Source organism: Protopterus annectens, chromosome 11.part0 (genome assembly GCF_019279795.1).
Source record: "Protopterus annectens isolate FY-2018-M chromosome 11.part0, PAN1.0, whole genome shotgun sequence".
NCBI lineage: Eukaryota > Metazoa > Chordata > Ceratodontiformes > Protopteridae > Protopterus > Protopterus annectens.
This window is the reverse complement of record NC_056745.1, coordinates 1,092,489,605-1,092,516,744: the sequence shown is the minus strand read 5'-3', so window position 1 is coordinate 1,092,516,744 and position 27,140 is coordinate 1,092,489,605.

Genomic DNA, 27,140 nt, shown 5'->3' with positions numbered 1-27,140 from the left:
CTAGGGATTCCATTGTCGGTGTTCTACGCTGTCGACTAAGTCAGGTAGAACCATATATATATATATATATATATATATATATATATAAAATATATATATATATATATATATTTATATGTGTGTACTTTTGTCTGCATGTATGATGTGGCAAAATTTTATGCCGGATGCTCTTCCTGACGCAACACTCCCCTTGGGATTGGCACAAAGAAATGCACTGGCTTGTGCATCCCCAGTTTGGTACCGATTTTTAAGAATAAGGGTGATATGCAGAGCTGTAGTAACTACAGATGGATGAAATTGATCAGTCACAGCATGAAGTTATGGGAAAGAGTAGTGGAAGCTATTTTAAGAAAAGAGGTGATGATTAGTGATAAGCAGTATGGCTTCATGCCAGGAAAGAGCACTACAGATGTGATGTTTGCTTTATGAGTGTTGATGGAGAAGTACAGAGAATGTCAGAAGTAGTTGCATTGTGTCTTTGTGGATTTAGAGAAAGCATATGACAGGGTGCCTAGAGAGGAGTTGTGGTATTGTATGAGGAAGTCGGGAGTGTCAGAAAAGTATGTAAGAGTGGTACAGGATATGTACGAGGGTAGTGTGACAGTGGTGAGGTCTGCAGTGGGAGTGACGGATGCGTTTAAGGTAGAGGTGGGATTACATCAAGGTTCAGCTCTGAGCCCTTTCTTATTTGTAATGGTGATGGACAGGTTGACAGACGAGATCAGACAGGAGTCCCCATGGACTATGATGTTTGCAGATAACATTGTGATCTGTAGTGAGAGTAGGGAACAGGTGGAGAAGACCCTGAAGAGGTGGAGATATGCTCTAGAGAGAAGAGTAATGCAGGTCAGCAGGACTAAGACAGAATATATGTGTGTGAATGAGAGGGAGGATAGAGGAATGGTGAGGATGCAGGGAGTAGAGGTGGCAAAGGTGGATGAGTTTAAATACTTGGGATCAACAGCTCAGAGTAATGGTGAGTGTGGAAGAGAGGTGAAGAAGAGAGTACAGGCAGGATGGAGTGGGTGGAGAAGAGTGTCAGGAGTGATTTGTGACAGACGAGTACCAGTAAGAGTGAAAGGGAAGGTCTAGAAAAGGGTAGTGAGACCAGCTATGTTATATGGGTTGGAGACAGTGGCACTGACAAAAAGGCAGGAGTCAGAGCTTGACATGGCAGAGCTGAAGATGTTAAGATTTGCACTAAGTGTGATGAGGGTGGACAGGATTAGGAATAATTATATTAGAGAGTCAGCTCAGGTTGGAAGGTTTGGAGACAAAGCCAGAGAGGCAAGATTACGTTGGTTTGGACATGTGCTGAGGAGGGATGCAGAGTATATTGGGAAAAAGATGCTAAGGATGAAGCTGCCAGATAACAGGAAAAGAGGAAGGCCTAAGATAAGGTTTATGGATGTGGTGAGAGAGGACATGAAGGTGGTTGGTGTGACAGAGCAAGATGCAAAGGACAGGAAGAAATGGAAACAGTTGATCTGCTGTGGCAACCCCTGATGGGAGCAGCCAAAAGAAGAATATATATATATATATATATATATATATATATATATATATATATATATATATATATATATATATATATATATGTTCATAGGTTCATAGGTAGGTATTAGGCTATTGGCCCAAGGGCCTACGTAAGCCTAGCCAACAAGGTTCCCTGGCTTACGTCACCCTAGAAAGTTATTTTCCTGTGCCACTGTTGAACAGAGACACAGAAGTGATCCCCAGGGTGCATTTCCTATTTCCCATCCGCTCATCAAGATATTTCTTGAAGAGTGCTAATGAAGAACTTTGCTTGACATAGATGGGTAGCCTGTTCCAGAGTATGGGAAGTCTCTGGGACAGGAATCTATCTCTCCAGCATGTCCTGTTTATTGTGGTGACAAGGTTTAGGTTCCTAGAGCATGTAGCTCGGAGGGATAGGGATTTCTTTAGGTGAAGCATGTCCAACAGCTCTGGGTTTGACATAGCTTTATATGTTAGGCAGAGATCACCTCAGAGTAGGCGATATGCTACGGAGTAAAGCTGGAGTTTTTTGAGACGGTCAGTGTAGGGCATTTGTTTGCAGCCAGTAATCCTCTTTGTGAGATACTTCTGTGGCCTTTCCAGATGCTGCGGATGTCTTGTGAGGTACATTCCAAAAGGGACGTTGTACTCTATAATGGGTCTAATGAGTGTCAATTATGTATATATACACACACCCACATATATATATATATATATATATATATATATAAAAATGAAGAAACCAGGAAATAAAGAGGAAATAATAACATTTATTGCACATACATGTGAGAAATCAGTTGCCATAATGGTTAAGGTATTCACTTCCCATACACAGCATGCAAGGTTTGATCCTGATCTTCGAGCTAATGCCTGCCTGGAGTTTGCATGTTGTCCCTATATCTCTCCCATCTGTCAAAAACATGCTGAATGTTTCCACCTCAGATTCACCCAAAAATGAGTTGTAGGCAGTAGTACAATCCCTACATAGTTTCTGTTGGGGAAAAAATTATATAGACCAACTGCTTTGGACATCAAAAGTGGTTAAAAGAGGTCTAACTAATTCCAGTGAATGGACATTCATCAAATGTTCACTTCAGCAAATGTTTTTCTAAGGGAAGGGAATTACTTGTCCCCCAAACTGACCTTAAGAATCCTTTATAAATGCATTCTATGAACAACTTCAGGAATGCATGGATCATGCAATCCCAAAGGCAGACGTCCTGTCTCGTGGACCCCAGACATAAACAAACTATACAATAGAAGGAGGAAGCTACTACATGATAGAGCAAAATCCCAAAAAGGGAAGGCATCTCTGATCAGTATTAGCAAAAAACTACGGGCACTCATAAAATCGTCTAAGGCCAGCTTTGAGAGAAAAATTGCACAGGACACTAAGGATAATCACAAGGCTTTCTTTAGTTATGTTAGGAACCTGGGTGGGAATTCCCAGATATGCTCAGAATTAGTCCAAAATGACAAAAAATACACCGAACCCACAGACATTGCCAACATCCTAGATGACAGGTTCAGCGCAAACTACCCCACCCCCCTCCCCACCAAAAGGGCAAATATCTATCCCAGCAGAGTGCTGCCCCCCTGACATCTCAGATGCTCAGGTAAGAGCTGCCCCCTCCAAAGCAAAAAACACAGCATCAGTGGGACCAGACGGTGTCCCGGGCTGCATCCTACATTAACTCCAAGAAGAGCTAAACCCAAACATAAAACTACTGTTCAATCTCAGCCTTACTACAGGATATGTACCCAAAGAGTGGCGTACAGCAACAGTGGTCCCTCTCCACAAAGGTGGTGCCTCAACGGATCCTGGAAACTATCGTCCCATAAGCCTGACTAGCTTGGTCTGCAAAGCTATGGAAAAGATCATCATGGACCTCATAAATAAAGATATTGGGGACCTACAGACACTTGATCCTACCCAGTTTGGCTTTGTTAAGGGCAGATCCTGCCTCTTAAACCTGGTTGATTTCTTTGAAACAGTCACTAAGGCCATTGATGAGGGGAAGGTGGTCCACACAGCCTACCTGGACCTCGCAAAAGCCTTCGATACAATACCCTAATCGGGCTTTATAGATCAGCTCACCAGCTTAAATATAAACCCCTATGTCACTAGATGGGTTGCAAACTGGCTCAAGGACAGAACCCACATGGTTAGAATTGCTGGAGCCATGTCAGACTCCAAACCAGTTACAAGTGGTGTCCCACAAGGCTCAGTCCTGGGACCTCTCTTGTTCGGTATATATTTCTTGGAGGTACAGGCCAACATGGAAGGGCTGTGGCTGACCAAGTTTGCAGATGACTGCAAACTGGGTGCCATAATCAACACTCCAGCTGACACAAGCATCCTCCAAAGGGCCTCATAGAAACAGACAACTGGTGCCAGAGCCATGGCCTCAAGCTAAACGCCAAAAAGTGTATAGTCATCCCCTTGGGCAAAAACAAAGTGCCCACAAATTACCACATAGGTGGTAATCCATTAAGTACAGAAGAAGTAATTAGGGACCTGGGGACCCAAGTTGATAGCAATCTCTCATTTGACAACCACGTGGACAAAGTGGTTAGAAAAACATTTTATATAGCCCACCTAATCATGAAGGGATTCACATCTAGATCAGGGGAGGTCATTGTGCCTCTTTACTCATCCCTCATCAGGCCCATAATTGAGTACAATGCCCCTTTTGGGATGTACCTTACCAGACACCTGCAGCAACTGGAAAGACCCCAAACATACCTCACCAAGAGGATCAAAGGGCTCAAACAGATGCCATATGCTGCCCAGTTAAAGAAACTCCAGCTCTACTCAGTGGCATACCGCCTGCTCAGAGGTGATCTGTGCCTGACGTATAAAGCCATGTCCAACCCGGAATTAATGGACATGCTGCACCTCCGAAAATCCAAATCCCATCGAGCTACGCACTCGAGAGACTTGAACCTCAGCACTGAAATAAATAGGACATGTTGGAGGCACAGATTCATAACCCAGAGGCTCCCTTCACTCTGGAATAAAATCCCAGTCCAGGTTAGGCAGAGTCCCTCATTGACTCTCTTCAAGAGGAATCTTGATGAGTGGATGGGAGATCATAGGTTTACCCCGGGTATCACTTCTGTGTCACTGTTAGACAGAGGCACAGTATACTAACCTCGAAAAAGGGCATAGCAAAATTATTTTAAAATGGGTGGTGAAAGCCAACACACACTCTGGGTAGGCTTATAAATGCCCTAGGGCAGATAGCCTAGTATGAACCTATGAACCTATAACACAAACTAAATTGTATAAAACCCACTAAGGTGGGGGCTATGATCCCCATACTCCACCCCCCTTATTTTATATACCAACTCCAAGATCACAGTACAGTGGGGAAAAGGGCAAATTTCCTAATGCTGACCCACTAACTCCTTTCCCTTAGAAAAAATGTTTGCTGAAGTGAACATTTAATTAACAGCCAAATGCTGGTTTTTGTTTGATGAATATCCGATTGCTGGAATTAGTTTTTGACAAATTAATATAGACCTGGTTAAAAGTACATCTAGATAGGTGGACAGAGATCACAGACTGTGTGCCATGATTTGGTTGTGTTGACTAATGTCTACCAGTGCATCTGGGACTTCAAATCATCATAGATATATCCAAATCAGCTTTCTTGGGACCTTGTTATATGCTTTCTTCAAGTCTATGAATGTTCAGTTGGACTCTTTCCTCACCCCTAGCTTCTTCTCAACTATCTTATTTGCTGCAAACATCAGGTCAGTTGTGCTACATCCTGTTATGAATCCAATCTGCTCATCTTCCATCTTACTTTCACTACTATGTGGTCATTTATAAGTAACACTCTCCAGAACTTTTATGCAATGTGATGGGAGTTTGATGCCTCTATACAGCCCACAGTTCTGAATGTCCTCTTTCTTCTTATACACCGTCACTAGTATGCCTATTCTCCAGCCATCTGAGATATGCCTTTCTCTCCATACTCCTATGGGTACCTCAGGATCCATTTTTCCTCTAGCTTCCCCAATATCTTAATCATATTTGCTGTGACACCATATGAGCCTACTTTTTCAATGGAGACAAAAAAGGAACATAATGTAGAATTTTAACAGAGCTTGTGTTAAATAGAAGATATTTTGAGTCTACAGAAATAATGAGTATAGCTGCAAAGAAACACAACTGATGAGTAGGATGAACATGAAGATGTCAGCAGAAAAAGCTTGGAAAAAAAATTAAATAGTTAAAGGGAGGATGAGTTACAGATGTGAACTGATGTTGTTCTGAGGGTTATAGTATAATGACAGAGAAAAAAATGGCTGAATAAGAATGAAAAATGCAGACACTGACTTCAGTTAAACAAACAAAAATAATCACTGTTCCAGAAAAGTAAAAGGAAAAAAATGAAAATGGAACATTTATATCAATACCATTAGCTTCTCTGGATACAAACACATACCAATGTTCTAGCTGCTGGAACAGAAATAATTCTGCCACACTATATATAGTTTCCTGTTTGAAAGCTGAATCTGAATCGCTAACAAAAAATAAATTGCCACATCTCCAAAATGGAGAGAGGCTACATCCTCCACATCTCATCATATCCACTTTAAAAAAATATACACACATATGTGGGAGTATATTTGTGTTGATATATACAATCTCTGCTGTACCTCAGACTAGAGGCAATGCTCCATAGTGTTCCAGCTTTGGACTTATCATTTACATCTGCAGTTCTTAATCTGGCAATCAGTTATGGTCTTCAGAATTTCAGGAGGCACATATATATATATACAGAGAGAAAGAGAGGCAAACCTGATTTTCTCTAAATATACAATCAATGGATAATTGATCACTACTAATTTCTTTCAAAGGCATTTCTTTCAAAGACAGAGTAGAAGTACTGAGAATGAAAGAAGTAGGTCAGTTTTCTGTCAAACAAAGAGAGGCATTTTTTATATTTATATACCAAGATAGAGTACATGGACCTTCCTTCAGGGTCACAAGAGCACTGGGGTTCCTATCACATAGTCGAACTTTTACAAGTTCGAACCTTATATGGCTGAGACCATAAGTTCGAATTTGTAAAGGTTTGCGCATTTGAATGGAAATCTCCATAAGCAGAGATTTCCATTATGTTCAGTGTGGTGCAATCTCGGTGTTGGTATATTTAAGTAGTGGGTTGTGTGGAGGGGTGCAGGAGCACTTGCCCCCCCACTTACAACAATTTATTTTGTTGTATGTTGTTTTTTATTTTTTTATGTAGTCGAAGTTCCGTAACTTCGAGCATAATGGTTCGACCATTAGGTGTTTGGAGTTACTGAACTTTGACTATGTAATATAGACCCAAGGACTGTCTGGTTAAGTGACTCTTTCAAAGTCACAGAGTTAGGCAAATGAAGGCTGAGGAAATCCTTAATCCTGTACGCTAGCTGCCATATGAATTAAGATGTTGTAGATGAGTTTGAAAATCTTAGTAACTAGTTTAGTAGAAATAGAAAGTGGATATAGATTTAATGAATGTATCTAAGCCATCTGTCAAAAATCAAAATCTGAAACTATAATAAATAAGAGGCCATTCAAATGAGATGTAGTAGTGAAGGACACCCAAAAGAGATGCCATCTTTTTCTCATTTTATTTATATTAGTCCATGTATTTTCTGCTACAAGAGTATAAGAAGTGTTGGCAGAAAAGAAGTAAAATGTGGTGGAGTCTTTTCTTCCCACCATCTGAAGATTAATGCATTGTTTTATCATATACTTTGCTGCAAGGTGAGGTTTTCAAGGAGAAATACAAATTAGAATCTAAAGTGACCGAGAATATTGAAGTCAAATTAGGAAATAAACAAATGAAGGAAAATATGTAGCTAGTAGAGACGAGAAAGTGCAAAATCTCTGGCATTATAATACAAAAAATAAAGAACTTCATAGGACATAATTACAAAAAGATGAATATGAGTGAAAATAATTTAAGGAAAGAGGATGAAAAGGCAGGGAACCAAATCATCAGAATAAGCATTGTAAAGGGGCTAAGCCTTCAAAATGTTTTTTTGTGAAGGAATATCCTAGAAAAAGTAATGGTATAAAATAATTACAGTGGGCATGTAACATATTTTTTGTTTTGAATGGTAGACAGCTGTAGATAATTAGAAGTATAGGGTCATTTTTGAAATGGGAGGTTAGGTGTGCTGATATTTGATATTGTACATATTTATATACAATATAAATGAAGAGATAAGGGGGAAAACCAAAAAGAGCTATGGACTGGGACTTGATAAATTAAGAGCATCTATATCATGTTATCGAAAGCTGATATAATTGAATACCTAATAACCGGCACCAAAATGTCGAGAGTAGGAAATATCAAAAGCTAATATAATTGTAACTGAAAATGTCGAAAAGTTTTGGTTGGCCACTTCGCAATCCCTGCGTCGGTGCATGTGAACAGTAGATTTTACTGTTCTAACGTATGTGACTGTAAGTTAATATAGTAAATACCCATACCACAGTGTAGAAATCTATAAATAATAACATGGCTTGCACAATAGTATATTTTATTCCATACACATTAAAACGTAGTGGAAATGAAAATAATTAATGTGAAAATAACATTTACAATTGTGCTTGGTGCATTCATAGACTTAATAAACTGATCTACACCTTCAGAAGCATAGCTATAGCTGTCAAAAAGCCTTCAGTGGTGTATTTGGAGCATTTATTTAACTCCGATTGCATCCTATACTGTTTTTCCAGTGTCCTTCTTTTCTTCGGTGAAACAGATGAACCTGCATTAGCTGCAATCTAACTTCATTAACCCTATTTTCCTCACATACTAACACGTGAAGTACAGCTGCTATATCACATATACGCTTTCCTAAGAGACAACGTATACGTCTGTGCCATCCTTCTACATAGTTTTGTGTCCTAGGTAAGGATAACATATTCAGAGAGGAAATATTCCAAAACACAATGGGAAATATAGGAGGGAATCATAACACCATCACCGCCCTAGTTTGTAGTTTTCTAGGGCGCCCTAATGCATACACTTCAGTAAAATACGTTAACAGCTCCTTACCCTGAATAGGGAAGGTTGTACATAACGATTGAAATGCAGGAAGTACTTCACTTTCATCCAGGAATGCTAGCGCAACTAACTTCTTAACTGATAGTTGAAATGACGGAGATGTCCCATGTAGAGCAGCTAGTCCTAAATCTTGCACTTTTCGCCAGATAGCTTGGTTAAAGTGAAAAAGACAACCTTTGCTTACAACATCATTGACATTTTTTTTAACACTTTTAATAGAAGCCATCTCGAAATCTATGAGGATGTATTTAACAGACAATTGCAATTTGTATGATGTCAAGAAGCTGAATACACACTCCCAGAAATAGTTATATGCTTTGTATGACTTTTTTGTCATTAGACAGTAAATAAGCGGTACACATTTGCCGGTATCACCACATGTTATGAAGGCATGTATTGTGTACAGTTGTCTACAAAAGTGAGCTTTAGTAAGGAAAATCCCATCCCTAAACCATATAACACTCTCACACAAATCCTGTAGATTTTCCTTAGTGGTAAATACCAATACATGTGTATTAGTGTGTATGTCAACCATGCATTGTTGTATGAATCTTCCTTACTTGAGGCAATACTCAGTGGTGTCTACTGTAGGTAGAGAAGTGTGTGCAACAGGGTAGGTTAACATTTGTTTACGCCTCACCCTATTGACCTGCTGCAACATAGACCTACGTGAGGGTAAATGCACAGTACTTTCAACAGAAGTAGATGCAATAACATCATCAACAAGTAATGCTGGTGTATTCCTACAATGTTGTGCTGTCTGTTTTAAGGTATGGCAAGCTGTGTATCATTCCACGTCGGTTGGATCTGGAGCATGTTGGTGACAGACAGTCTTTACTAATTGTTCACCATCCGCTACACTAATACTAATAGCCCTGCCTTTACATTTCGAAACTAGCTTGTATCTGCAACACCAGTAATGTTTACTTTTCACAGTCCTCTCTAAATTATACAAATAGCCATCTATCTGTAACATTTTCCTATGTTTCTGTGAGATAACAGTTGTATATGTGTTACCTACTGTTCTTGGACAGAATTGCGAAGTATCAGCCATGGCTTGTATGCCATTGCGGTGTAACACACGACATGTTTTGTTTTCTTACGTGATTTATAACGCATTCAGACTTTACTTCCGGGTAAGCATGGTATGTATTATACCATTTACAGAGTAAATGTTTATACCTTTTTTATTAGATGGGGTGTAGTACTGTGTTATACATCCTTAATGTACGCTTTACTAATTAATTACAAAGAAGCGTTCCTGGATGTAAGACACAGTACGTCACTGGTTCTTTCGGGCCAAGTATAACTCTTCGATTAATATATTTACGATTATATTAGCTTTCGCTATTTTCTGCACAAGATATTTTGGTGCCAATTAATAGGTGTTCGATTATATCAGATTTCGATAACATGATATAGATGCAATTAAGATACAAGTGACAAAATGTGACAGAATGAGACAAAATGTGTAGCAGGGTACTTAGATAATAAAATAATTCATCTAAGCCAAGTAGAGATAGAGAGAAAATGGAAATTCAAAAGGGAATTGAGGCCAACAGGTCTTTGGAAAGCTGAATCACTGAAGTGGAATAAATGGACAAAACTAAGGAAGAGGTATTTGGAAACAAGCGTGCGGAGCTTGTCAGGTAAATGTGAAATGGTTGTTTAACATAGAACACCCTGAGATATCAGCAGTGAAAAATCACAAATTTAATTTATGTTCTTACTGTCTTATATTTCTGTAGCATTTATTTTGAAGGCAAGTTTTGCTTGTAATAAGGTATAAGTCTATTATTATCAATAAGATGTGGCAGCAATACTTGATCAGGGAAAATTGGTTTAAGCATCATTAAAAGTGAATTTATTTCTAAGTTATAACTGAAATCACAGTCTGTTTAACTACAGTTTTAAATAAAATGTATTAATGGTGCACCAGTCATTATTTTCAGTCATTATTATATTTTGTCTTATAATTTGTAAATTATTCTAGATTGTTTTGTATAAATATATGCTTACTTGTGCATATATTGAGATGTAAACAAATGAACACATACATAAAAGCATTTTTAGTGATAATAAAGTTTCACTGAAACTAACATAGAATTAAACGATACACATATTCACAAACATCTCAAATGTATTTCTTCTGGCATTTTTGATTAGAACATCTAATTAATTAATTCAGTATTTTGCATAATATACTAAACATACAAATTAAATAAGTAGGGAAACAATATATAGCCATGTTATACTCCTTGATGAATCCTGAGCAAATCAGTTATTCCATATTTACTTCTATCTTGTGCTTCTTGGTCTGTGTACATTCTTCTGGAGGCAAATACTTTGACCTAGTAACCCCATTTCTCTTATGGTTGACATAATTTCTTGCGGTCCACAGAATTACATGTTTTAGAGTAATTAATAAATAAAAAATATTTTTTCAGAGATCCTTTATTTTCTTTATTATCCACTGGATGTTTGCAGTTTGATACTTACTTTCTCTACCTCTTCTAAAACTAGCTTGTAGATTTGAAATATCTCATTCTATGTAACGTTGAAGTCTAAATTGTAGTATCTTAAATATTACTTTACTAACATGTAAAAAAAGTGCAATTGCTCAATAATGTGAGCACCCCTGGCAGGTTTCTTTTTCAGGATTGGAATATAAATTGACCTTTTCTAATTCAATGGCCATTGTTGTGTTTTAAACATTTATTGACAAATTTAAAGCAAATGTGTAACAATATAATTATTTAGGATTTCTTGTTCTAAATATTTTTGTAGTGCATGGATCTCTGTGACTATGCTCCAGTACTGGGAAAAGATAAACCTGTTAAGCATTTCTCTAGTGTGAGACACAGCGACAACAGCAATTAGGGTGTTGTGTTACACTGTTACTTTCAAGTCTCACACTAGAGGCTAATAGACTATGCTGGTGGGAAAGAGCTGTGGTAGAAAATAAACAGTTTTGTTTTGGCCAGTTGTCCTTGAATCACAGCCTAAGTTTTTACTGTGTTCTTCATATTTTTTAACCAAAGATTTCAGTCAGTCAAAACTGCCAAAATTAAAGTTTTCTATATCTTATTGCTCAGAAAGTGGCACACAGATGCAAAACCTCTTCTTGTATTAACTTGTAAGCTCTTTCTATGTATATATCTGCTTATATTCCTCCGACATACTTTTCCACAACCTCTGCATCACCCTGTACTCTCAGCGCATAAGCAGCTAATCCACTCCCACCTTTCCTCCATCTATCATCCATTTGGCACCATTTTCCTCACTCTAACCAGTGTTTTGTACTATCAGTGCAGAAAACTCTATAGTGTACATACCTAGCAGCCTGCATGAGGCCTTCCTTCACTCCATCCTCCTGAATTCCTCCCAGAAATGTACCTCATCTCCTGCTCATTTTCTCTATTCCAACAATCCCTATTTTTTTCCATTGTTACTCTATCTCAGTGGCGGCTCGTGGCATCGGACTGCAGCCCCCCAGCTGTGTGAAGAAAAAGAAAAGACAACTTGAACAATAAAATATTTTTAAATTAAAATAAACTGCCTGACATGCTGTCAAAATTAATCCGACTGACAGGCAAAGTCCCGGAACTCAAACTGCGCATGCTTGTTGCTCGGCAAGTTCCGGGTTTTTTTTTTTTTTCTCTAAAGCTGAACTGTCTCAGACTGCTGTAAAGGCAGTCCAAACTATGGAGAGTTCTGCATTAGTGTGTGATGCTCAGAAGTCTGTGTGGTAACTGCACAGTAAATTGGAAGGGGGGCGGACTGCCACATCCGCAGTCACGTACATGACATGAATGGCAGGATGACTACTGATTGGTTCTCACTCTCTTTCTAAAAAAGAGAGTGAGAAACAATCAGTAGTAGCAGACAGTGCACAGTAGTACTTTTGGTTACTTGCTACTATGGTGCTACCGTTGCTTGCCTTAAAGCTTACTAAAATTACAAAGAGTCAGAGGAAAGAGTTGTGACTTGATGCCTGACCTAGCTAACTACTTCATTTGTTGTTCATTCATTTGTGTCGTGACTCGTGATCAGATGGAGATGGACAGTAAGTCACTCATCATGTTTTTAAACTTACAATGAGGTAGGTCACCATAGGTGTCTGACTCCTTGAGTCCTTGACTGTCCACATATATTTATAGATTGGAAGGAAGCTGTTCATTCAGGACGGCAAACAACCGCAAATGGCAATTGTGAGAAAAGATGATGTATGTTATTCATTGTTTGCACTTTGCAATAATTTTACATGTGCTGCTGATGTTACACATTCATTAGTGACTGAAGCAGTAAACTGTTAGCTGTAACTCAGAAGCACAACCATAGCATGCAGTTTAAGTAGTACATTCTATGGGTGTAGTTTCAGAAGCTGTGTCTATTGGTTTGCTTTTATGCTACTGTCATTTAGCTTGTGGCACTGCTTTCTAGTCAGAAACTCTTAAGAAGATGGCGTTGGAAGTGGACCGGAGGCTGTAGGAAGGAGCCTTACATTTTATTTAAAGGAACACAAACTGATTTTACTGGAATAGTAGATAAAGAAAAGTAATCTGGTTCCAAACAGCAGTGAAAATCAATATGTCCTTTATTGTAGTAGGTAAGCGCTTTCTTGCAATAACATCCGCTTCATCAGATCAACAAGGACAGAATAGCAGTTACATTTTTAAACACTAAAACTTCCAATCAAAAATCAGATGAAATGTGCATCATAGCTAAAAGCCATGTGATAAAATACATCTGTTGAATCTATAGATCATTAAAAAATGGAATAAAACAGACTAAATGAGTTTCCCTGAAACCCTTTCTTAAAGCACGGCCTTTAAAACATTGATCTCTCTTTTAATATTTTATCATGCATATTTCAATAGTCCATCTTTTATTATTTTTTATTATTGTATTTATCAGTTTTAAGTGCATATTGTTCATAGTTGGAGAAGTAGTTCTAATTTAATATACTTCCTGTGAGTGTTTTTCTGTTGTATTGTTTTCTTAGTTAAGTACTCTTGTACTTTACAGGCATACTGCGATAATGCCCATTTTATTATTGCCTAATAGTAGACAGTGTTTCTTACTAGGATTTAAGGTCTAGGATCCAACTTTTAGGTGTATTATTTATTTGCTTATGGGACCTTTTTGAGTGCAGATGTAGGTATCTAGTGTAAACTTTGCTGCATAGCTAGTCCCACATTATCGCTTATCTGTAGTAGTTGTGTTAATTTTGGACAAAGCCAAAAAATGAACAAAGGCCTCACACCAGAGACAGATTGTTAACTAAATAAAACGTGGGTGGTTTGCTAGAGTAACAGGTTTTATAGTGGCATAGATGTGAAGTCTGAAAGTCAAGTGTTTAGTGACTAGATTACTGGTTGCCGGAAAAATAATTTAATGAAGAGCACACTAAAATATAAAGCAAAAGTATGAACATTCCCGTGAAGTTCTGGACAGTTGAAAGCACGTTTGTTGGCTGTTGGACAGATGGTGTTTATTATCCTCCACATTTTAAGTGGATGATATATTATTTACAACTTATAATAGGGACTAATGCAAACATTTGATTTTAGTGTAATGTTGAGCTGTTTGAGCAACATTTAAAGATCAAAGTGTTTTGAACAGAAACAACAGCAAAAATGTCTGTATTGTTGTAAAGGTCTTGTTGAGGTGATGGACGTTTGTTTTCACTTGCATCATTGGGACAGACATAAATAATTAACCTTTTGTATGCCACATTGATGCTTGCTTTTAGTCACACTTTTGTAATGGGGCTGTAATAACTTGTTTCTCTGCTGTACCTGTAAATTGGTCTCAAGTGCCTCTACCCATTTGGTTCTAAAATGTGAAATTGTGTACCTGGCTGGGTTTAAGATATAAACATAGCACAGTGGCTTGCTTCTAATAATATATTTTGTGGGGTTAGCTGTTAATACAGCCCAAATTCTCTTGTTGCACTTCTACTTGTAACTGCATTATCAGAGTAACACTCTTGAAAACCCTAGTTTAGCTTTTTAATATCTTGTACAGATGAGTTTTCTAGGTTAAGGACCTTTTTTCTAAGAGCACAACTTTATGGCTAAGCAGTTGTTGAGGTCTATAAATTGAATTATGTTGATACCATGCTAGTAATTTCCATGACAATGCTCTGTACTGCGGGGTAGTTAAAATATGGAACTCCTTTATTTTCTTTACTTACCCTTACATCATACTCTGTGTTGTTTGCCCTATTACTGTATTGATTGCTGTTCTTTGCAGAGATCTAACACTTCTCCAGTCCGTGTATTTTATAATTGCATAAATTGGCCCCAAAATAGTCATTTTAGTGAATATATTTATCTATTTTTTCACTGCATAGTATAGATTTTTTATTTTTCAGTTATGTAGGTATTACTAATATGCATTTTTAAAGATATCTCTGCCCCAACACTTATGTGGAATTTCAGTTGCACTCTATTTGTAAGTGTTGTGATTGTTGTATGCATAAGTTTTGTGTGTTTTCTTTTAGTTAAACTGTTTTACTATTCACACTGTGAATTACTATAGTTTGACCTTGTGACTGCAATGTTTGTAATCCAGGCTGAGCCTGCAGTTGGTCAAATTTTAATGATCCACCCTGATAACCAAGATTAAAATAAAACCTCTTGCTGTCTACTATTAGTGTTTCATGCTGATAGTATTTAATATATATATATATATATATATATATATATATATATATATATATATATATATATATATATATATATATATATAAGTTCATTTTTAATACCTGTAACATGCACTTGTGGTTTGAATAAAAAATAATCCAATCTGTTTTACTGGAAAAGTCCAACTGGAAGATTATAGGTGCTCACAGACAATACTGCCAAAAAATGGAACTGCAGTGGTCGTGCTAATGACACCCCCTGAAATACTATTATTACACTCAATCAGACCTCTTGTTTTGGGAAAATTATTAAGAGTACAACAAATGAGAAAAATATAAACACTGTTTTATTACTAATAATATAAGTTTATTTCTATAGAATACACACACACACCATTAATTCTGTTCTTATGGTCTTAAACACATTCAGGCCCTTCGTTAAGAGGGAAGCACATCAAAAGCTGTTTTAGATAAATGTGTGTCACTACTGACTGCTTGCTGCTGCTAACTAGGAAGATGCACTAAATATGATCACAACAAAATACATAGGTTCAAAGGTTCATAGGTTCATACTAGGCTATCTGCTCAAGGGCATTTATAAGCCTAGCCCAGAGTTTTGCGGCTTTCGCCACCCCTTTAGTTTGAAGGATACTATGCCCATTATTTTGCTGTGCCTCTGTCAAGCAGTGACACTGAGGTAATCCCTGGGGTATATCTGCGATCTCCCATCCATTGGTCAAGATTTCTCTTGAACAAGGCCAGCGAGGTGCTCTGCCTCACATGTACCGGGATTTTGTTCCACAGCATAGGGAGTCTCTGGGTAATGAATCTGTCCCTCCAGCACGTCCTATTAATAACCGTGTCAAGGTTTAAGTCTCCCGCTCTTGTAGTTCTGAGGGATCTAGATTTTTTGAGGTGAAGCATGTTCATTAATTCCGGGTTGGACATGGCCTTGTATGTCAGGCACAGGTCACCTCTGAGCAGACGGTAAGTGACTGAATAGAGCTGGAGCTCCTTTAGTCGGGCAGCATAAGACATATTTTTGAGACCCTTTATCCTTTTGGTGAGGAACTTTTGGGGCCTTTCCAGTTGCTGCAGGTGTCTGGTCAGATACATTCCGAATGGGGCATTGTACTCAATCATTGGTCTGATGAGTGATGAGTACAGGGGGATGATGACCTCACTTGATCTAGATGTGAATCCCTTCATGGTCAGGTGGGCAATGTAGAAGGTCTTCCTAACTACTTTGGCAACGTGAGTGTCAAACGAAAGGTTACTGTCAACCTGGGTCCCCAGATCCCTGATAACCTCTTCTGTGCTCAGTGGATTGCCACCTATATGGTAGCTAGGGGTAACCTTGTTTTTCCCGAAGGGTATGACTGTGCATTTCTTGGTGTTTAACTTTAGTCCATGGCTCTGGCACCAGTTATCCATTTCTATGAGACCCTTCTGAAGGATATCTGTGTCAGATGTGTTCTCGACTATGGCACCCAGTTTGCAGTCATCTGCAAATTTTGTCAGCCATAACCCTCCTGTGTTTGCTTGTACTTCTGAAAAGTAGATGCCGAACAAGAGTGGGCCCAGGACTGAGCCCTGTGGGACACCACTTGTGACAGGCTTTGAGTCTGACATGGCGCCAGCAACTCTGACCCTGTGGGTTCTGCCACTTAGCCAGTTTGCAACCCATCTTGTGACATATGGGTTTACATTTAAGCTGATGAGTTTTTCGATGATACCTGAGTGGGGTATTGTATCGAAAGCCTTTGCCAGGTTGAGGTAGGCTGTGTGGACTGCCTTTCCCTCATCAATGGCCTTGGAGACTGTTTCAAAAAAGTCAACCAAGTTTGAAAGGCATGATCTGCCTTTGACAAAGCCAAACTGGGTTGGATCCAAAGTCTGCAAGTCCCCTATATCTTTATTTATGAGTTCCATTATGATCCTCTCCATAGCTTTGCAGATCAGGCTTGTCAAGCTGATGGGATGATAATTTCCAGGGTCGGTGGAGGCACTGCCTTTGTGAAGTGGGACCACAGTTGCCGTACACCACTCCTTGGGTACGTATCCTGAGGTGAGGCTAAGATTAAACATCTGTCCTAACTGCGGGTTTAATTCCTCATTGAGTTCGTGGAGCACACAACCGGGGACACCATCTGGTCCCATGGATGCTGTGTTTTTCGCCTTGGAGAGAGCAGTTTTCACCTGAGCGTTAGAGATGTTTGGGGGGCTACAATCCTCTGGTATAGATATCTCTCCTTTTGGGGGGGAGGGGGGGAGAAGTTTGCACTGAACCTGTCAGCCAGTATGTTGGCAATTTCTGTAGGTTCAGTTATTTTTACATCATTTTGAACTAATTCTGAGCATATCTGGGAGTTTCCTCCCAGGTTTCTGACATAGCTAAAGAAGGCCTTATGATTGTCTTTTGAGTCCTTAGCGATTTTTCTCTCAAAATTTGCCTTGGATGATTTTATGAGAGATCGTAGTTTTTTACTTATAATGATCAAAGGTGTCTTACCTTTTAGGGATTTTGCTCTATCTTGTAGTAGCTTCCTCCTTTTGTTGTAGAGCTTGTTTATGGCTGGGGTCCACCAGACTGGACGCTTGCCTTTGGTACAAAGAGTCTTTGTTTTGTTTGGGATTGCCTGATCCATGCAGTCCTGTAGGTGCTGATAGAAGGCATTTGTAAGTGATTCAGCGGCTTGAGTAATGGTTTCCGCAGGCTCGGGGGCCTTAAAAGAGACCACACTAGTCTTTAGAAGTGTGAAGTCGGCTTTAGAGAAGTTCTTCACTGTGGTCTTTTTTATCTCAGGTGGGGGCAGGATGTGGACTTCCAGTGAGATTAGTTTATGATCTGACCTCACCAGTGAGGGGTATACTTCCGGTGTTGAACATTGTGACCCCATGTTCGTGATGATGAGATCAAGTATGTTTTCACCTCTTGTGGGGATGGTGACTAGTTGTTCCATGGCATTTGAGTTTATGAACTCTAGGAACCTTTGGGCTAGAGTGTTGGGGCTTGAGTAGTGATCCCAGTCTATATTTGGGTAGTTGAAGTCACCTAGTATGATGGTGTTTGGAGATACATTTATCCCCTCCAGTGTTTTCAGGAAAGCTATGTGAGGTTCCTGAGTTTGAGAGGGTGGCCTGTAACATGCTACAAATTGCAGAGCAGTCTTGCCTATGGTTAATTGCACCTGGATGGTCTCCAATGCATCGTGCATTGCCACCAACCTTGAGGTGTGGGTGTCCTTGATGAATATGGACACCCCCCCCTCCTTTCTTGGTGGTGTCCGGATTTTGGGGCCGGAATGCATGATATGAGGTAAAACCTGATAGTGCCGGGGTGCTCTCAGGAGCCTTGAACCAGGTTTCAGTCACAGCACAGACATCGATGTTCTCCATACTGAGAAGGGCCTCCGGTGCGCGAATCTTGAGGTTGAGAGTTCTGGCATTGAGCAGCATTACCCTTAGTTTTTTTCGTTTTTGTGTTCTAGGGTGGTAGGTTTAGAATTTGAGCCTTGCCTAAAAAAGGCACTATGGGGGTGGCAAGATACTTTGCCAATATCCGGAAGCCCAGGGGTGACAGGTGCAAGCCGTCCCTTGCGAAGCAGCGTGGCTTGTCCAGCATGTCATCCCAGGCAGACAGACATTGGATCCCCTTTGAATGACACCAGAGTTTAAGCCAATTATTAAAGCTGATCATCTTATCTCTGTATTGTGGCATCATTCTTGGTGAAGGTAGGATACTGCTCAAGTTTGTACACTAAAAGAAACATATGAAACATTAATCCTCAGTGCAGGTGTGTAACCTGCCCTGTCATAAAACTATAAAAATCAGTCCTGTCTTCCTGCTGGGACTAGCATGCTATTCATCTTATAGACATTCTGTCTCCAACTTCATTCAAGAGTGTGAAATAATTTTATGACTTAAAATGCCATTTAGTTTGGGCTGCTATTTTGGGGTGTGAATAGAATCCACAGCCTTCTGATCTTCCAGCATCATATAAGGGTAGTTACCTATTCTGCTCTTAACACTGTGTATAATCTCTTATCTCATGTATACTCTGCATCCTTTCTGTAAAAGCTGATGCTATCTGAAGTGGGTCTTATCTGAAAAAGGCTGAAATGAATGTTTATCTAAACTACCTCAGTATTGTTTTGGCAGATGTAGCCTGAAGCTAGCATGATTCACTGGAGTGTATTAAACCATTGCAGTATATAGTTAATTATTAACTCACTGTCACGAGGCTAAACCTGAAAATTGAGCAGCTGATCTCAGTGCATAATATCCCTCAACAAGTTACCTTACATTTTGCTATTATAGGTGCACACTGTATTCGTTCATGTATAAATCCACACAGGAGTACACTAAACACTTCAAAATTTGTACATAAAATTTGCACTTGCTAACTAAAAGATCTGATTGAAACTATGCAAGTTTCTTTACCAAAGAAATACAGACCCATGGCTATAACTTTCTTATCCCCTTGTTAAAACATTCTTAAACTACCATTGCCCCACACCTTTCTAGTTGGCCACACCCCTTCCCATTGTCCTGCAGCCCCCCTTTGATATGAAGTCACCAGCTGCCACTGCTCTATCTCATTCTCATGCATTTATATATCACTGCTATTCTGCTCTTCAAGTATAGTCTCCATTCCAATCCCACATTACCTGTCACCCACCTTTTATGTCCACCAATGTTCTCCTTAAAATAAAATCCCCATAATTTTCTCTCCCCTTACACAAACTTACCTCCAAATAATTTAAGTCCCTTCTTTCAGTTTCAGTATTTCTCTTTTCACACAACAATGCTACCTCAACCCTTTCTCTACATAATTTACTATCTTCCTTTCACTTAAGAAGGCCCCTACATTACAAGTGGCTAGCCTAAAACCTTTCTCCCATCTTTAGATTTTCTGTGACCCATTGAGGCTAGTTCTCACTGACCCTTTGGTAGAGATATGTACTCCACCTAAGCTTTGCCCTGGCTATGAAGAATGCCCAGACCTGCTATCCAATATGTAAGGTGACTATCCTAGTATCTGTCATCTGGCCCTGACCTACTGTCTTCCAACAGTCATCTCTCTTAACTCTCCTCTAAATTTCAAATCCCACCACTTTATTACTATGATTTCTGTGTTTTTCTTTACTGACATGGTTGTATAGTCATTACAAATTTACAAACTATTTTTATCCTTCACTTCCCTTGTCAAATTCAACTAACTCTTATCCTAAGTACTATATTATTTCAGCATTTACCCCTATGGCAATTTGCATTTTATAGTACTCCCTGATTAACAATAATTCCCCTTATATACAACCTCTAACAATTTAGAATACAGTTTGAGTGTCACTTTTATTGCTATATCCCCCCTATCAACAATGTTGCAAAGAGAAAAGTTGGTTAACAGTTAATACAGGTCACATTGTTTGCTATAGAACACACAAAATAACATTTCTATACTCTGAGTTACTTTGTTGTTTCATTGACTAGCATAGACTGTCTGTTTCAGTGTCTATGTTTGAGCAGTCAGCCTCTACTGACTTCAAACATAATTTTTGTTTGTTTGTGCTCAAATATGTCTTCACTTTGTTACATAATCTTCCATTCAAAATGAGCAGCAAAGTCTCCCTTCCTTTACGCATTTACATCTAAGCTAATCAAAACATAACATTATTTCTTCATGCAACTATCTGGCCATATTCTAAAAACACTCTGCTCTTAGAGTGTAATAACATTTTATCAGACAATAAACTGTCAAAATAACGAGCAGCTTTCAAACTATTTTTTATTTTGCATATTTTCAACACATCAGATTTCAATTATCCCAAAAGATTTTCAACAATTTAAATATATTGTAACTCTTTGTGGAGATCCTCCAGAAGGGCATAAATGAGACTGATGCATGGTGTCAAAGCCATGGTTTCAAGCTAAATGCAAAAAAATGCATAGTAATCCCCTTTGGAAAAAACAGAGTACCCGCAAGCTACAACATAGGAGGTAATCCCCTGAAATCTGAAGAAGAAATAAGGGATCTAGGGACCCAAGTAGATAGTCAGCTTTCCTTTGATAACCATGTTGCCAAAGTGGCTAGAAAATCCTTCTATGTGACCCATCTGATCACGAAAGGGCTCGCATCAAGATCTAAGGATGTAATGGTGCCCCTCTATTCTTCCCTCATCATACCCATTATTGAGTACAATGCACCAATTAGAATGTACCTGGCTAGACATCTCCAGCAGCTGGAGAGACCACAAAGGTACCTAACCAAGAGGATTACTGGCCTCAAACAGTTGCCCTATGCAGCACGACTGAAAAAGCTAAGACTGTTCTCTGTTGCATATGCTTTCTCAGATACGATTTCTGTCTAACGTACAGAGCCATGTCCAACCCAGAATTGTTGCTCCATCTTAACTAAACCAAATCTACTCGAGTTACATGCTCTAGGGATATAAACCTCAACACAGCAATGAATAGAACATGCTGGAGGAATAGATTCCCTTCGCAGAGACTTCCCTTACTATGGAACAGGGTCCAGATCTACATAAGACAGAGCCCCTCACTATCACTCTTCAAGAGGAACCTTGATGAGTGGATGGGTAACAGAAAGTTCACACCGGGAATCACACCAAGAGCACTACTAGATAGGGGACAAGGGTACTAGCTGCTAGTGCAAGGGTCTGGGGAACTACTAAAGGGGCGGTGAATACCGCACAATGTGGCTGGGCTAATATATGCTTTTGGGCAGATAGCCCAGTACCAACCTATGAACTTATGAACTAAACACAACATTCCTTGGAATGTCATTCTAAATGTTCTTGTAATCATTCACTAACTGTTGCTATTTGCCTGCAGTCACTGGTACTATAAATAGCCACTGTTCTTTCTTCCATCTTTCTCAGTCATACTTTCTCCTCTTCTCTTTGTCTTTACATCATTTCAATTTCTCTAAGACTTCCTTTTCTGCTTCACGTCTTCATTTCTCTGATGACTCCAAACTCTCCTTTTCTGCAGTCATGACCACATGGATTAGATGAACCCATAAAAATAATAGTTACAAAAACACCTGAAACAGACTCTTAAGACACACCATACTAATCCAGGATCCATTCTAGCATACCTGCTCAGCAGCTGTTATCAGGCTTTCCCTTGGGGGCCCCTCCCTGTATCACACTGACTCTGCCAATATATTCAGGGGGCCGTCTGTCTTTTTCCTCCTTCCCTATTTGGTGTTTCAGCCTACTTCTTCAATCCACTCTTTACTGTCTCACATTCATCATCCTTTTCCTGAAAGACTTTTTCTAAAATCTCCAAATCTTCTCACATGTTTTTAATGCAGTCTCTTTCTTTAAGTGGGGATCTGTCTCTGCCCATATTCCACAAGCTTTGTCTTCCCTTCAATCTTTATTCACTGATAGGTTCATAGGTTCATACTAGGCTATCTGCCCTAGGGCATTTATAAGCCTAGCCAGAGTTGTGTGGCTTTCACCACCTCTTAGGTTGAAGAATACTATACCCATTAGTTTGCCGTGCCTCTGTCCAGCAGTGATACAGAGATGATCCCCGGGGTAAACCTATGATCTCCCATCCACTGGTCAAGATTCCTCTTGAACAGAGCCAGCAAGGTGCTCTGTCTCACATGGACCGGGATTCTGTTCCACAGCATAGGGAGTCTCTGGGTGATGAATTTGTCCCTCCAGCACATCCTATTTATATCCATGTTGAGATTTAAGTCTCTTGCTCTTGTGGCTCTGGTGGATTTGGATTTTTTGAGGTGGAGCATGTCCATTAATTCCAGGTTGGACATGGCCTTGTATGTCAGGCACAGGTCACCTCTGAGCAGACGGTATGCGACTGAATAGAGCTGGAGTTTCTTCAGTCAGGCAGCATATGGCATATTTTTGAGCTCCTTTATCCTTTTGGTGAGGAACTTTTGGGGTCTTTCCAATTGCTGCAGGTGTCGGGTAAGATACATTCCGAATGGGGCATTGTACTCAATCATTGGTCTGATAAGTGAAGAGTACAGGGGAACAATGACCTCCCTTGATCTGGATGTGAATCCCTTCATAATCAGGTGGGCAATGTAGAAGGTCCTCCTAACCACTTTGGCAATGTGAGTGTCAAAAGAAAGGTTACTGTCAAATTGGGTCCCCAGGTCCCTGATAACCTCTTCTGTGTTTAATGGATTGCCACCTATGTGGTAACTTGGGGTTACCTTGTTTTTACCAAAGGGTATGACTATATATTTTTTGGTGTTTAGCTTAAGGCCATGGCTCTGGCACCAGTTATCCGTTTCTATGAGACCTCTCTGAAGGATATCTGTGTCTGATGGATTTTCAACTATGGCCCAGTTTGCAGTCATCTGCAAACTTTGTCAGCCACAATCCTCCTATGTTTGCCTGCACTTCTGAAAAGTAGATGCCGAACAAGAGGGGCCCAGGACTGAGCCCTGTGGGACACCGCCAGACCGGCTTGGAGTCTGACATGGCACCAGCAATTCTAACCCTGTGGGTTCTGTCCTTGAGCCAGTTTGCAATCCATCTTGTGACATATGGGTTTACATTTAAGCTGGTGAGCTTTTCTATGATACCCGAGTGGGGTATTGTGTCGAAAGCTTTTGCAAGGTCAAGGTAGGCTGTGTGAACTGCCTTACCCTCATCAATGGCCTTGGTGACTGTTTCAAAAAGTCGACCAAGTTCAAGAGGCATGATCTGCCCTTGACAAAGCCAAATTGGGTAGGATCCAATGTCTGTAGGTCCCCTATGTCTTTATTTATGAGTTCCATTATGATCCTCTCCATAGCTTTGCAGACCAGGCTTGTTAAGCTTATGGGGCGATAATTACCAGGGTCCGTAGAAGCACCGCCTTTGTGGAGTGGGACCACAGTTGCTGTACGCCACTCTTTGGGTATCCTGTGGTAAGGCTAAGATTAAACAGCAGCCTTATGTGTGGGTTTAGTTCCTCATTGAGTTCATGTAGCACACAGCCGGGGACACCATCCGGTCCCATTGATGCTGTGTTTTAGCTTTAGAGAGAGCAGCTCTCACCTGGGCATTTGAAATGATTGGGAGGCTACACTCTGCTGGGATAGATATTTCTCCTTTTGGGGAGGGAGGGGAGAAATTTTCACTGAACCTGTCTGCCAGTATGTTTGCAATGTCTGTGGGTTCAGTGATTTTTGTATCATTTTGGACTAATTCTGAGCATATCTGGGAGTTTCCACCCAGATTTCTAACATAGCTAAAGAAGGCCTTATGATTGTCTTTTGAGTCCTTGGCGATTTTTCTCTCAAAGTTGGCCTTGGATGATTTTATGAGTGATCGTAATTTTTTACTAGTATTGATCAGAGATGTCTTCCCTTTTAGGGATTTTGCTCTATCTTGTAGTAGCTTTCTCCTCTTGTTGTAAAGTTTGTTTATGGCTGGGGTCCACCAGATCGGGTGCTTGCCTTTGGTGGAAAGGGTCTTGATTTTATTTGGGATTGCTTGATCCATGAAATCCTTGAGGTGCTCGTAGAAAGCATTTGTAAGGGATTCAGCAGCGTGAGTTGTGGTTTCCAATGGCTCAGGGGCCTTGAAGGATACCACACCAGTCTTAAGAAGTGTGAAGTTGGCTTTTGAGAAGTTCTTCACTGTGGTCTTTTGTTGGGGTGGGGCGGATGTGGATCTCCAGTGAGATTAGTTTATGGTCTGATCTCACCAATGAGGGTTATACTTGGAGCATTTTGTCCCCATGTTTGTGATGATCAGGTCTAGTATATTTTCACCTCTTGTGGGAATGGTGACAAGTTGTTCCATAGCATTTGAGTTTATGAACTCCAGGAACCTTTGGGCTAGGGTATTGGGGCTTGAGTAATGTTCCCAGTCTATGTTTGGGTAGTTGAAGTCACCCAATATGATGGTGTTTGGAGAGACATTTATACTCTCCAGTGTCTTCAGGAAGGCTGTGTGGGGTTCCTGAGTTTGAGAGGGTGGTCTGTAACATGCTACAAACTGTAGAGCAGTTTTGCCTATGGTTAATTGCACCTGAATGGTCTCTGATGCTTCATGAGTTGCCACCAGCCTGAAGGTGTGGGTATCCTTGATGAATATGGATACACCCCCTCCTTTTGTGGTACGGTCCGGGTTTTGGGGCCAGAACGCATGATATGAGGTAAAACCTGATAGTGCCGGGGTGCTCTCAGGAGCCTTGAACCAGGTTTCAGTCACAGCACAGACATCGATGTTCTCCATACTGAGGAGGGCTTCGAGGGTGTGCATCTTGAGATTTAGACTTCTGGCATTGAGCAGCATTACCCTTAGTTTTTTCCATTATTGTTTTCTAGGGTGATGGGTTTAGAATTTGAGCCTTGTCTAAAAAGGCACTATGGGGTGGCAAGAGCCTTTGCCAATATCCGAAACCCAGGGTGACAGGTGCAAGCCATCCCTTGTGAAGCAGCGTGGCTTGTCAAGCATGTCATTCCAGGCAGACAGACATTGGATCCCCTTAGAATGACACCAGAAATTAAGCCAATTATTAAAACTGATCATTTTGTCTCTGTATTGTGGCATCATTCTTGGAGAAGGTAGGATACTGCTCAGGGTCAGGGTCATACCAGCCTGGGCTACATAATCTGAGAGCTCCTTTATGTCTCTTTTCATGTAGTCCAGGGAGGTACGCCTCAGGTCATTCACACCGGCATGGACAATGACTGAGTCATACTTGTACTTGCTGTGGAGTGACCTGAGTGCTTGTGTTATGTGACGGATTCTAGCGCCCGACAGACAGCTTACTGTGACCCTCTCCTTGTTCAGTCTGGTGAGTGGGACGTCAGTGTGTCTGACTATGGAGTCACCTATGACAAGTGTGTCTGGCATTGTGTTTGGCCTTAAGGGCTGTGACTGATTTGCACACTGACTTTGTGATCTATGTGTTGCTTGTGTTATGTCATGATGTTGCCCTAACCATTTAGCCAGCTCTCTGCAGTCCATTGCACCTGTTATCAATTTGCAGCTGAGTGGGCTTGCTTTTATACTGTGACACTCTAATGCCACGAGTGAGTGAAGTTACCAGTCATTTCAAGCCTCTCTCCTCCAGGTCTGCTTTGCACTGTGGTCATGTCCATTCCATTCATCCCTACCAATGCAATCTCTTTACCATTCCCTAGTCTATGCATTTTCTGTCCAAGCAATAGTCTCCACTTTTGTTTCTCTCCACTTATAGTAGTATGAATATATGTTTCCATCATCACTGTGATGATCGAATAAACTTGGCCCTAATATTTTAACCTCAATGTCTTTGAATATTGCCTTCTGACTACTGCTCCTTCCTTCCTAAAAGTCCACAATACCAGAGATGACTTCTTCACTTGTCTATGTAGATTGTGTGTAAAGTTTTCTAAAATCTTGACTTCCATTCCTGTCATCAAAAATTCTTTTCAAAGTGACCTCTGCCAGAGTACCCATCCATTGATTCAATAGTTATACAGTTTTACAATAAGTATGGTCTACTGATATTGGAAGATGTTCTCATCCTATGCACTCTATCTACCAGACAAGCAACAGATGGCACTTAAGTCTTTTGTCAACCATTTCTCCAGCAACACAATGTGGTGTTTACCCTTAGCCCCCTCTACCAATCTGATCCTCTTATTTTCTCTCACTTGGATTTACTCTTAAGATTTTCACATTTTGCAGTTAGTATTTCTGTAGTTTTCTTCAGCTCCTTCATGACACCCACCTACTGATGCACAATCTGTTCAACATCTCCCCACACCTGCCAATTACTACCATTGTCTCTTGGGACACTATATAATCTCCATCACAACTTCCACTAGCTCTGATCTTAAGGCTCCCATCTTCCAGTCACGTCCTGGATATGTTTCAGTATTTCATCTATTTTCACCGCGTTA